The sequence below is a fragment of the Miniopterus natalensis genome, chromosome 10 (assembly GCF_054644295.1).
Source record: "Miniopterus natalensis isolate mMinNat1 chromosome 10, mMinNat1.hap1, whole genome shotgun sequence".
NCBI lineage: Eukaryota > Metazoa > Chordata > Mammalia > Chiroptera > Miniopteridae > Miniopterus > Miniopterus natalensis.
In genome coordinates, this window is record NC_142090.1 from 70,497,981 (window position 1) to 70,511,111 (window position 13,131).

The following is a 13,131-nucleotide window of genomic DNA, read 5'->3' on the forward strand; positions in this document are numbered from 1 at the left end:
TGCAAGGATGCCATTTCTTCGAGCTTTTCTGTTCCGAAAGGATCAGAAAGGCGGGATGTCGCAGAAACGCAGCCATGCTGATGGCCTGGTAGATGTTGCTACTGTTTCCAACAGCAACAAAGACGCCACTGGGTGCCCTCAGGTGAGTCCCTTAACCTGCTGTGTCACAACTGCTCCACCTGCAGCTCAGATAATCGCCTTTGCCACCCATCTTCCTCTCGGGGTTGTTTTGAGAATGTCATAACCGGTCATCTCTTTGATCTGTTCAGAAAACACTCAATGCCCTTGGCCCCGCGAATGCGCATGCCCAAGTTCAAGCTCAGTTATGAAACTACACCCAACAGGAATGTTTCTTTACTGAAGGAGACAAAGGGCAGCCAGTTGAAGAATGCCAGACCCAAACGACATCTTGAAGGCCTTTGAGATTCTCAGATGAAAGGCTTTATATAAAAATAAAGTATTATTACCTAGGCAGAGAAAAATGCACGCATTTTTCTGTCAGCATTCAAGAGCCAAATATAGGGGTGCCCTCTGCTCCCCTTTGATATTTTGTTTGCATTTAGTTTGATGACTATATAGATAAATCCTCTATTTGGTGCCATTGGACCCGGGTTACATTTCAGTGTGTAGAAAATGACAAAATGAAAGAGAGAAGCCTTTGAAAGAAAGTGAAAATAAATGTAATAGCCAAAAGCCAAATAATAGTCATAGTATATTTAAAGTCTATTAAAGAGCAGCAGTCACGGTATCAAATGCACACTCTCTCATCCTCTGTGGTCAGACTACTATGTGGACCACCTGCCTTAAATTACACAAGTTCACCGCATCCCTGGAGTGAAGGGGGAAGGCTGGAGAAGAACAGGGAAGGAGAAGCAGCTTTCTCCATTCATACTAATCATACCAAATTTAAAATATTTTTCAAATGCCCCCTTTCAATTCACAATCAATTATATTTGAATCTCTAAAGCACCACTCTTGGGTTTGGAACAATGTGTGCATGTATGCAATAAGTAAGTAGCTTGGGATTTCAGTTTTTCAGTAGATACTGATTGACATGAACTGTTTAGTTATCAGTGGTTATGCTGTTTTAGGAGGTGACAGGGCAATGTTTATAGCACAGGAATTGAAGAAAATGGAACCCCAATTGGCTAGATCAGGAGAAGAGACCCTTCTGGACAGATTGCCCCAGTCTGGTTAAGAAGCACACTTGGAGAGTCTGTGTTTGGGTCTTTCATAGAAATCAAGTGGAATCAATTTCACAAATATGAAAATGCACTGATAATAAGCTCGCCAGATTCCTTATTAAATTTGGCAATAATTGCTTTTGGGGTGCCAAGACTGCTGCATATAGTTGTGAGGGATGCTCACTGATAAATGGCATTTGGTCCATGCAGTAATGGGGTCTGAAATCAGCCCTGCTCTGACAGGTAAGCCATATGCCCTGGGAAAAAAGGGTCCCTAAACTTACTCACACAAAGAAATATAGGCAGATGGCAGGTGTGGGCTCCATACAGGAAAGCACTCTAATATACTTAAATATAATGTCTGAATCTCAATGTTTTAAGAAATGTCTTCCTTTGTGCTTGGGTTTTCAGTCTAAACGTCAACCCGAGAGACAAGTGCAGTATATGAATTTGCCCACCTTAACAGTATGGGACTGTCATATAGTTATTTTTTTAGTCTTTTAGATGTGGATTCTGCCTCTTGGCCTCCGTTTCCTATTAGTATAATGGTGATGTTAGTTCAAATCCACAAAAATCCCATGTGACAGGTGCTAAGCAGGGTGTTGGAATTAGAGTGATAAGCTGGACGGGCACCTGTTTACAAAAAGCTTAACATCTAATAAGCAACTATTAATCTATAAGATACTGCTCCAGATTGATGAATGTATACTGAAGAAAAAAAAGTAGTAGAGGCCACTTCTCTCTGTTCTAAAGTTTCCAGTCTCAGACTGCTAAATGCAGAGGAGCCACTTTGCCTCTCCATTTCTTCCACCCAGAATATCAAAGAAAACTCAGAGAAAGTAACCACTAAAGGGACCTCCAGAGCACACACAGCAAATACCCACAGGTGAGACCAGCCTTCTGTGATTAGAGGCTCCTTTGTTTGTTATGAGGAGCATGACAGAGTCACTTCTGCACAGCCTTTAGACCTTGGAGAGACCCTCAAGAAATGTTTGTTGACTGAATAATCATGCTTTTGTTTAATTGAAGGCAGTGTCATAGTGGCCACCCACGCAGCCTCTCACTTGGGGAAAAGTGCTTGGGAAAGAGTGAACATTTCGAAATTGCTTCTCAAGATCTAAGTGATATTTAACTCTAGCTGTGCAATCAGACAATCGAGTAGATCTTTTACAGGAGAAAAATGAATCTCTCATGCTATATATTTGAATAAGTTCCCACACTTTACCTTGATTGCTGTTTTTCCAAATCATGCTACCTACAATCTGATCTCAGGTTGCCCTTTGCATCAGTAACTCATGAAAACAAAACTCACTAGGAAAGCATGTCAGACATAAGAATGCATCACAGATCACAAATTGAAAAGGCCTCTGGGATCATTTTCACTGAGTAGGAAAACCTACTTATGATCACTCTCCTTTGGTTCTGCCTCATTCCATAATCACTCCATGGGGCAAACTACACTCCTGGTTTTTCTGCCCAACAAACAGTTTCTGCACATGCTAGTTAAATTATCTTTCTGTTTCCTTTAGTCTTGAATTCATAAGAATATTGTTAGTAGCAATTATTCTTGTAAAAGAGAAAAATAATGGTCTTAGGGCTTTTTCCCCCACAAACAAGGCTTTGTTTCAGTAATTGCAAAAATCAAGATAAAGTAAAAAGTACCCTGAAAGGTACTCATATTCATAATATTACTATTAGAATTTTTAGTGTATATAAAGACATACTCATTTTCATTCTTAGGATGTGAAAAGGCAGAACAGCTAAATAAGAACCTGGCCTTTACTATTTATCAGGTGTTAAGTCTATACACAGAGTAGTGTCCAGACTCACTTATAGACAGCAGTGTCTTGTTATCTTCTATGTTTATGCAAAACTTTGTAGTAAAAGAGCAAGATAGTGAGCCTTGGGAAATAGTTGCTCAGCTGGAAGATAATGGGTAGTTCTGGTAATCAGGCCAATTCTGGAATTTACTACCCTGTTTAAAATCTTAAAACATGTTCCCAAGAAGTGAAAAGAACACTGGACTAGGCCCAATTAGTCCTGGGCAAATATCTCAAACACTTTGGACTTCAGAGTCCTTTGCTCTTAATTAAATGGTTAAATTAAATGACTCTAAACCTTGAGAGAAATGGAGATGTTATTCCAATGGTAGAGGGCCTACTGATAGCCAATCAAGGAAGGTATCTAAGTCACCATCATGCCCATTTTAACACTGGGAACCTGTTCTCTAGGGAAACGTAGCCAGGAACCCAAAGCAACCCTTGAAGGCACTGTGATGTGAACCAAAGGGAGAACTGGACATAATGACAATGGTGTCAAATCAATATCAGGGTTTGTCAGAGGACTGGTTCTCAAAAGCCCCAGGTGACAAGCATATTAACCTGTAATTCAACAGTTAAAGTTTGATGTATTTTTAAGAAATCAAAAGTCCTATGTAAGCTATAAGTGGAAAAAGTAGCTACTTATGTTTTGTAAATTATGCTCAGTTGCACATCAGTCTTGCTCATCACAGCCAACTACAGAAATAATGCCACCAGTGTCACCTTCCAGTAGAAAGGACCATCTCTCAATATGGCAGAGTTACAGGTTGGAAGGACTATTTGGATGAAACATTTCAGAAGGCAATTGGTGTTAGCTCTTAAAAATCAATGCACACGTCCCTCCATCCCCCAATTAAATAATATTTGCTATCATAGACACTACAGCCTTCCACAGAAAATAAAATCCAAACTCATAGGAATTCAACACTAATTTCTCCTTACACAGAATACAGATGACCCCTTTGATCACCAACCTGTCTTTCGTGCTAGTTTTAGAAACCCTGTCAGGAAGAATAAAAATGTCTGTGGCTTGTGGAACTTTTTGGGGGGGGGGGGGGGTATAAGGTCTTGACCAGCAAATATGAAAGTATATCGTTTGGTTTCCTCTCAATATCAATAGTTAGTATCACATTTTGGGGCCTTTTAAGTGCTCCCATATGTTTTAGAAATAATTAAATTTTTATTGACATTTTGGCCTGCCTCCTAAAGATGAATATCCTTCAGCTGTTAAACATCTGATAGGTTTGAAGTTGGGAAAGTTTTTTATTTAATATTTTTATGCTCTTGAATATATACACGCTGAAAACACAAGAGGTGACCTGAGTCCTTTTGATGTAGGCATCGGAACCCTAGGGAGAAGGCAGCGACTCACACACGCAGGCTGTCCTGTGAGAGGAGGGGAACCACCGCTATGCCTTTTGTCATATGATTAAGCTTATCAAATCAGGATCGGTTCTACGCAACCCAGTAAACTGATCTGGTTCCTCGTTTGTAACGTTTATGACGAAGGAAGGAAGCGTGTTCATTGGAAACGGAGGTTTTCTAAAGGCTCTCGAGTTAATCCGTTTCCTTCACCCCGGAAATCAGGCGTATTTTCTGATCGGGGAAAGCAAACTGCTGACCTTCAGGTTGCTAAATTCGAAGGGGCTGGGGAGGTGAGACGGTAGGGGCTCCTCCAAAAGGGCTGAGGCACCGTTGCCCACACACTGCGGACACCCAGGCGCGTGGGATTGTGCGGGAGTAGCGGGAACACCGCGCGGAGCTGACCCTGCGTCGTGAGCGCACGTTCCCCGCAGCGCCCGGCCTCCCCCCTGCTCGCGCTGGTCTCCCCTCAGTTTGCCTCCACCTTGGGCAAGAAGAAAGGAAACAAAGTTTCTCCTTCCCAAACCCCCATCTGTTACATTTCGAAGAAGAAATGGGTGGAGAACCCGCGTCCGCTGGAGGCTACTGCGGGTCGGGCCCATCGTTAGCTTCAGGTTGACAAACGTCTGCAGCGTGTTCTCAGCTCTGCGGGCCCCGGCGCGGGACGGAACGGGACGGGGGGCAGGGGGGTTCCCCTAAAATCGCACTAGCGCTCGCCCTGTCTGACCTGCCCCCTGCCGCGGAGCACATTTCAGCTCTCCAGCTTCCTGGCGGAGCGCGGGGTAACCGAGTCGGAGGGTTGTTTTTCCTGGCTTCGCCCGGCCTCCCGAGCCTGCGGGGAGCTTTCGGAAAGACGTCGCCTCCTCCCCCGACGCCCCGACGGCTTCTGAGCGCTGCCTGGGTCTCCGCCCCGCGGGAAGCGGCCAGAGGCTGAGGCCGGAGGGTGAAACCACCAGGGGTCCCAACGGAGGGCTTATTCCCGCCCCGTTTCACAGTGGGGGTCAAGTCGCGTTAACACCAAACCACCGGCGGGGCGGGGAGCAGGTGGTTAATTGCGCAAAGCAGACTTAGCTGCAAGAGGCTAACGTTACTGGAGAGTGACTTGGTTTCCCTCCCTAGTTTGGTCATCTCTAAAAATGGTCCATGCATCCTCCAGCGCTGGAAGGCGGGGAGAGGTTATCAGCTGCCGGGGGCTGGTGCACGCGGTCAGTTTAGGGTGGCCGGCAGGCGGGCGCTCTGGGGCTCCCACCGCGCAGCTATCTGGGAGCAGGCTTCCTTCACCCTTTCTGGAAGGTAAGAGCTTTGGCATCTGGAAGTGTCAGAAAGGAGCCTTTTGCCATAAATCATCCTGAAAAGCATTCAAATCAGACAAGCGTCTAGAGACCCCTTAAGACACTCCACCCCCAAAATCCTAGATCAAAGTGCAATTCCTGGAACCATAAACACCTATTATAACTAAAATCCTACTTATCTGGAGGATGCAAAGCCGGGGAAAAAGGAAGGGGTAAGGGGCCTTTGTCGCTGTAAATCCCACGCACAAAATCACCAACCCTGTCTTTTCTCTAACGCCGTCAACTGCTCTTTTCGGAGCTAGCCAACCACAGCGCTGCTAACCCGGCGCGGCGCGCGTTCCTGGGGTCTTGGGAACAGCTGGCCGGAGCGCTCGGCACGCGGGGACTGGACATTCGCTTTTGCTTATTTGCTCAACCAGGAGAAGCAGGTGCGAGAGAGTCCGGGGCTTGGGAGGTGGGAGGCGGCGAGAGACAATCCGTGGGGCCCCAGTTTCGAGGACAGCGACCGCGCCTTACATCCTACGCTAGGGCGGCAAGCCTCCGTGCAAAGAACGGCTCCTCGGAAACCTACAAAACTCGGATGGGAAAACGCCCGTCCGGTCCGTTTCCAATTCTAACTTCTCTCTCCCGAGGCGTTACATTGTGCATATTTCCGAGAGGGTCGAGGGCGCGACGAAGGCGGGGGGGAGGGGGGAGGTCTCCGAATCTTAAGAGCGCAACTTTCTCGCCTCAGTAATGAAAAGACCCCAACTTTTTTCCCTCGCGAGTTCCTTGGTCAATCCAGAGTCAACCGATTGTATTAAAAATCTCAAGCCTGGAGCAGGGATGGCCCCGCGGGGCGTCTGAGGCGGAAGCTGGGGGGGGGAGGGGAGCGGGAAAAGGTGGGGGCGGGGAGGACAGAGAACGGGAGCCCTCCCCCTACAGCTCCCGGGGCTGGGAGACCCTCTGGCCTCGCGGGCAGGGCGAGAGGGGCCTCAGGGAGGGCGCTGGCAGGCAGCGGGCTCCAGAGCTGAGATTATGGGACACGTGTCTCTTACTCCTCACGATCCATTTCTTACGGGTGATTTATGAACGAACCTCTTTGATCAGGGACGGTTTTATCTAACCCCTGCTACAGATGACAGGCGCGGCTGCTAAAACGCCTCGTCCGCTGACTAAAAGGATGCTTAACTCCCCCCCCCTTCCCAAATGCTGTTGCTTTTTCTCCGGTGATCCCCACCCCCTGCCTCTTTGCTCCCCTCCCCTACCCCCAGCCGCGTTTGCTCGGTTCGTTGCAGTCTCTCCGTGCGTTTTAAGTCAACAACAAAAAAAGCCCTGGGCAGGGTCATTTGGGAGCCACGGCAGGCAAATTCGGGGCACGCCATCCCTTTGGTGCCACGCGTGTTTGGAGTCCTGGAGAGGGCTCCAGGCAGGAGCCAGCTCGCTCCCACAGTTCGGGCGCCCGCCTTGGGAAGGGGGAAGGCGAAGCCCTCGCCGCGCGTCAAGTCCCCGGGGGCCGGGGTTCGCGCAGAGGAGGGACGGGGAGCGGGGATGCAGCGGGTAGTGTCAATCCGCTGTCATCTGCGGACCCGGACTCGTCAGAACGACCACTTTAGCTTAATTGGGGAGGAAAGGAGGCGGCAGGAAAGGGGGAGAGGGGATCACGTTACGGAACCTCCTAGTCCCTAATAGGTAAAGGGAAAGCGGAGTCTCAGAAGCGGTTATTAATAGTCGCTTTTTTTGTGTGCGGTAGTAGTATTTCATTAAAACCATATTCTGGAACAAAGAGTTGTTCTTTCATGTGTTTTTGTTGTTGTTGTTGTTTTGTGTTTTGCTTTGTTATTACTCTGACAGGAGTTCTAAAACTAGGATTTTCCAAATCAAAGGGTCCCTGGAGTCGTCTGCCCCCTCCCAGCCCCCCTTCGCTTCCCTTCCCCAAACTGCTCTTGGTATCATTATCCCTGCACGGAGTTTTATACTCTTGATTCAGCCCGAGGACATTTAATAGCTGACTGGATTAAATATTGCAGACTCCAGCCTGGGCTATTTGAAAATCCGGGTCGTGGACTGTGCCTAACTTCAGAGAAGGAAAGCTGATCTATGAGATGTGTTTTAAGTTTCACTCAGTCGGGGCCTGGAGAGAAGGAAGGGGAAGAAGGATTCTCTCTGCTCCAGATCTCTTTTATATGTTACAAAGTTAGAAGTTTTTAAAAGGTGTGTGTTGATGAGGGGTAGCAAGAGAAGTCAAGGGTGGAATGAGGCGAGAGGCAACCTTAGCAAGAGGCTAACAGAAATTTCCTTCTGTCATGATGTGCAAAGGGGGTTTATAAGAATGTTTTAAAGAATGCTGCCCTGGACCGTAGGCTTCTGCCCCAGGAATGGAACTGTTTGGTGTAGGGGCTTCAGCAGACCTCTCTCTAGGGTTCATTGTCATTGCTAAACTTGCAGTACTGAAATGGTCTCTGTTTGCTGCTTGCTGGCCTTCAACAACAGTAACAACTCTTTGATTGGTGTTAAGTTTCAGGAACAAAAGAGGAAAAGAAATGTAAACTTTTCTCCCAGCACTATGTTTAGAAATGGAGGTCTGCAAGCCCCAAAGGAAGGCTCCACGTAGCAGAGTTAGGGTGTCAGGGTCCAACCCAACATTCATCTTGGCTAGGGAAACCCAGAAGGGTAGGGTCTGAGGTCTTCCTCCAGGATGCTTTGCAGGGCTATAACCAGATATGGTGTGCACCCAAAGGTAATAAATAAAGGTTAAGTCCCTCCAAGGATGGCCTGCGTGGATATTTAAAGTAAATGATATAGGGGGAAGAGGTGTGTCTATTTATGTGGTCTTGTGCACTTTTAAAACGGTCAACCCTTAAAGCTAATGTGATCACTTTGGATAGATTTCAATTCTGACCACGCCTTTGGAAACCCAAAAAGAAATGATAAACTCTAACAGCAAATTTAGATTTAATATTGTGGAAGGAAATACCCCAAGTTACCATCTTTTACATTTTGTTTAAAGTAGATTGCTGTATGGGTGGCTATATAGCTATAAGCCAGGTGCAATGTCAGTTTAACAGAGACTTAGGAATCATGTTGCATTTGAATTTAAATAAGAGCCACAGCAGTACCTTTAATGTGCAGTCCTAAAGGTATTGTGGACAAATATTTAAAACCTTAATATGCGCAGAGACCCATGCCTGAGCCACATGGTAAGAGTCACAATAACCTCTATGGACATCTCTCTTAAGTGGAGAAAGGAATTGGACTGTCTTCCACAACTGGGCAACTGGTAATTCATTTTAATTTTGTTTATACACGGGGCTTCCTTATTGCATGGAGAAAAAGAATGCTCCTATCTGTACAAGTCATTTAAAAAAATCCTGTTCAATCAAACTGATGATTTAACTTGGTAAAAACCCTACCCCATAGGCAGCTGGGATCCCCAGTGCCCGGGTCCCAGGGCTAGGAGGGAGGGATCACCGCTCATCTTTCAGCTCATCCAAGCATCTTGGAGGTTTAGGGTCTGCTAGGCCTGGCATTCCTTCGCTGTTCTTATCACTCTCTACCCCTTCAAAAGGCAATTGATTAGTTTCAGCTTTCCCAAACCGAGATCCGATATGTTTCTCAGGATCAAACGTCTTTGAGAAACCCAGAGAGAGGCGTGGGGGATGGGGAATGTGAAGCATGAAAAGCGGAGGGGAGAAATTTGCCCTCCACCCCAACCCCCGAAACCCCAGGCACCTAGGGCATGGGAGGGCCGGGCAGGGGATGAGATTGTGACTTCTCCTGGAAAAGGCACTTAAGGTAAGATATGTCTTCCCTTTCCGGAAGCAAATATTTAAAGGAGAAAATAGATACTAGAAAAGGAGGTTGATGATTTATGCCTGGATTTCCCTCGGAGCTTTTGCCTCCCTTGAGTTTACAGGCGTGGCCCCCTTTGCAAGTTGTACATCTGTTCTCTTCACGTGACGTTTCATAAAAGCCTTAACATCTGGGCAAGATAAACTTCCTTCAGGTACCTGCTTAACTTTTCACTTGTCACACTTGCGTCACCCCCTCCTGCCTGCCACAGTGGCTGGGTCTAGGGCATGCTTGTTTCCAGCTCGCCCCCCCCCCCCCCAGCCCCAGGTGACCCCCACATCGCCCCCTCCCAGCGCCAGCCTCGGCCAGGGCCTGTTTCTTTGGCAGCGCCCCCATCCTTACGTCTCCCGCCTCTGGCTCCACTCTGCAGGTCAATGAAGGCACCATCTTGAATCCAAGGAGAAAAGCCCTATTTCGTTGGATTCCGGCTTCAGAACAAAAACAAAACAGCTGCCTAATGAGCTACACTCGGACTCGCGCTCAGAGCCGACGGCCTCGCGCGCATCCCCACCGCCCGCGGTAAAACGAGGAAAGGGGCCGCCGGGCCGACCGCGGGCTTTACCTGGGCGTCCGCTCTGCGCGCTAGATGCTGAAACTGCATGTTTTACAGAAATTCAATTTCACTCGCTCCAGTCTCTCCTCCCCCAAGAAGGCCGCCTTCTGGGATCAATGTTCTTATACGTGCTTGTTTGTGTTTTGTTTTTTGTTTATTTGTTTTTCCCCCTAATCTGGAATTTTGTTTCCCTGGCTTCAGCCTACACCGCACACAGAGGGACGAAGACACATCCACAGACTTGAGAAGGGGGGTGGGGGGAATAGAAGTAAAAGAAAATAGTCCACGTAAACAAGCGAGCCGGCTGCTGGGGCCCTCGCTCCAGCAAGCCCCAAACGATCTCATTGCAGGGCGCCCACGAAATCCCGGCTGTAATTGAGTGTTTTCTTCTGAGGTTTTCTGACCATGTGCTTTTTCCCATGGTTACCATGACTCTGGGGAAGCTGGATGTTCCCTAGGCTCGCGCCCCATCCTTTCCCGAGGCTTATCTCTCTGGCCCTCACAAAGGACACCATACGGGGGGCAACTTTTGTGCCAGTGGTTTTAACCTGCCCCACCCTCCAGTGACCTGCCACATGCTCCTTCTTACTTTATAGACATCTGGGAATTCCATACATGCCTTAAACTCCAATTACACACCTTCAAAGGACACGTGCTTTGATTTGCTGAGAACGTTAAGTGGGCTCACGTCCTGGGGCCTTGGGACAAAAGCGAATGGAAAATGTATCCCATGGCCTGTGGACTGGGTCTGGCTTTTGCTGTTCAGTAAATAACGCTCATCAATAAATCTTTCTCGCACGGGGAGGGCCGGGTTTCGAGGTTTCTGGGACATAGTGGGGTCGCCGGCTTTGAGCAATTGCGCGGAACCCGATTTCTCCTTCCCCTTGGCCGGCGCGCTTTCCTTCCACTTTCGCTGGCGCTGGGGGGTGGGGCACGCTTTACGACACACAGGCAGAAAATTCTGGAAAAGTGGCCCCCGGGGATCCCCCCGCTGACCCCCGTGTGTCGCTAATGCGGGCCTGTCTCTGGAAATCTGAGGTTGGGCCTTCGCCTGAAGCTGCTGCGCCGCCGCTCCCCTCGCTACCGCTGACACTTGGAGCCGCGGCCCCCGCGCCACCGCCAGACGCAGGGCCCCGGGCGCCGCGCGCCGGCCGAGGAGGGCCGGGCGCTGTCGCCGACCCCACGGCGCTGCCACCCACGCAGGGGAGTCTGGGCCCCAGTCCCCTCCCGCGCCCGCTGCAGGTGAGACTCCCGCTCCCCGCTGAGTTCTGTTTGGGTTTCCGTGGCGTTTGTTCCCCGCAGGTTTGTTTGTTTTTCTTCAAATTACAGATGCAGGGAAAACCGCCTGACATCATGAGAGCGGGACAAACGCTCACTTTGAAGGATTCCTGGGCAGGACTTCAAGTGAAATCATATGCCTGAGAAGAACTTGATACCGGTCTAGAGAAAATAACCAGTTCTGGGTTTGCCAAACCGTGGAATGTGCAAAATGCTCGACTTTTTTGCAAGAGGCCAAGTGTCCCTTAAAAAGCTCCGTTATGAGTATGAGCCTGGAGGCCGAGGGAGCAAGAAGCTTGTGCCATTGTCGGGTGTGGGAAAGAAGGGCACACGTTGTGCGAGTTTCTGCTCTTGAGCGTTACTGTGTGTGTTTCACTCGGGGAAGGGTACCTGTGACTGTGCATGAACTACCAACCGTGCGTGTGCTCAGCAAGCGCGTGCACAGAGGGGAAATGTGTGTATATGGGAACAAAACTTGCTCGCTTATGACTGAAGGCTATCAATCAATCCAACGGCATTAAGAGCAAGACAAAAAAATTATGTGCACAATAAACATTCTTACTCAGTTTAGAATTCACCCAAGACACCTTAATACAATACTTGTCCTCCAGTGATAGGTTCTGGTTAAAGGGTTAAGACTCCTGGGTCCAGCCACCACATTAAATTCTCACTTCTGATACAGAAGTAAGTCACTTCCAAGTGTCCTTTAAATAAGAATGGGTAGCAAAAATAAAATGAAATAAAATGCAACACGAAATAATGGAAAAAACACACAGGTGGCTTTATTTCTATTCTAAAAAAGAATTAGCAGCATCATGTGTATTGGGGTTGGGAAGTTGGAATATAGAAATAGTCTGCAAGCTGAAAATTGTATTTTAATAGTTGTTGTTTTTCACCCTAATTCTCAAAGTAAAACTAGCCACCACCTTGCTTTCATTCATTTGTTTATTTCTCTGAAAATCTAGGGGAAAATATTACCTTCAGCTTAGTATTTAGTATTACTCAATAGAAATGTGGCATTTGCTTTTCTCCAAAGTGTTTTCTCTTACAAGAAAAATGGAGAGAGCAAAACACCAGGAAAAAAGAGGCAAATGGAAGACTACCTGTTTTTTGAAACTTCTGGTTTTTATATCATCAGAGTTAAGATATAGAGATTACCTTCTCAGCAATGAGGGTCAGCTCCATCCTGATGTACGTCAAGAAATCTGAAATATCAAATAGTCAGACCAAGCTAGTGAACAAGGAGGTTCCTCCATGAACAATTTAGAAAATGGAGGTGGTTTGATGATACACACAGGAAAGAGAATTACCATCTCGATGGTCTCCCTCATCCTTCTAGAGCACTCTCCTCACATTTCTGCCCTGCACACACACACACACACACACACACACACACACATGCAAATACACCCACACATAATTACTTTCCCATCTCATTATTTGGTAAAAGACTAGCAAAATCCAAAAATTAATTCCCCAAGCTTCCACTAATCTTTTAATATAAATAAATGCTACGGGCTTCCTCTCGTAAACTACGGTTTAAAATATTCGCTATAATAAATGTACAATACTGTTAAGTCAGCATTCTGTGAAGGTGTGTGGGGAGGGAAACAAAAACCTCGGGGAATATAACAACCTCGACCTGAGCTGAGCAAACATGATCTGTTTGCATTCATACTTATTTGCCACAGCCATTGTTTGAATTAGGCAGCAAAATTATTTTCCAGTTTGAAAGCTTTCCTATTTATATTCGAATGCAGTAAACTGGAAGTAAAAGTTATGAACTAAGTGATACAAACTTACCATTTCTG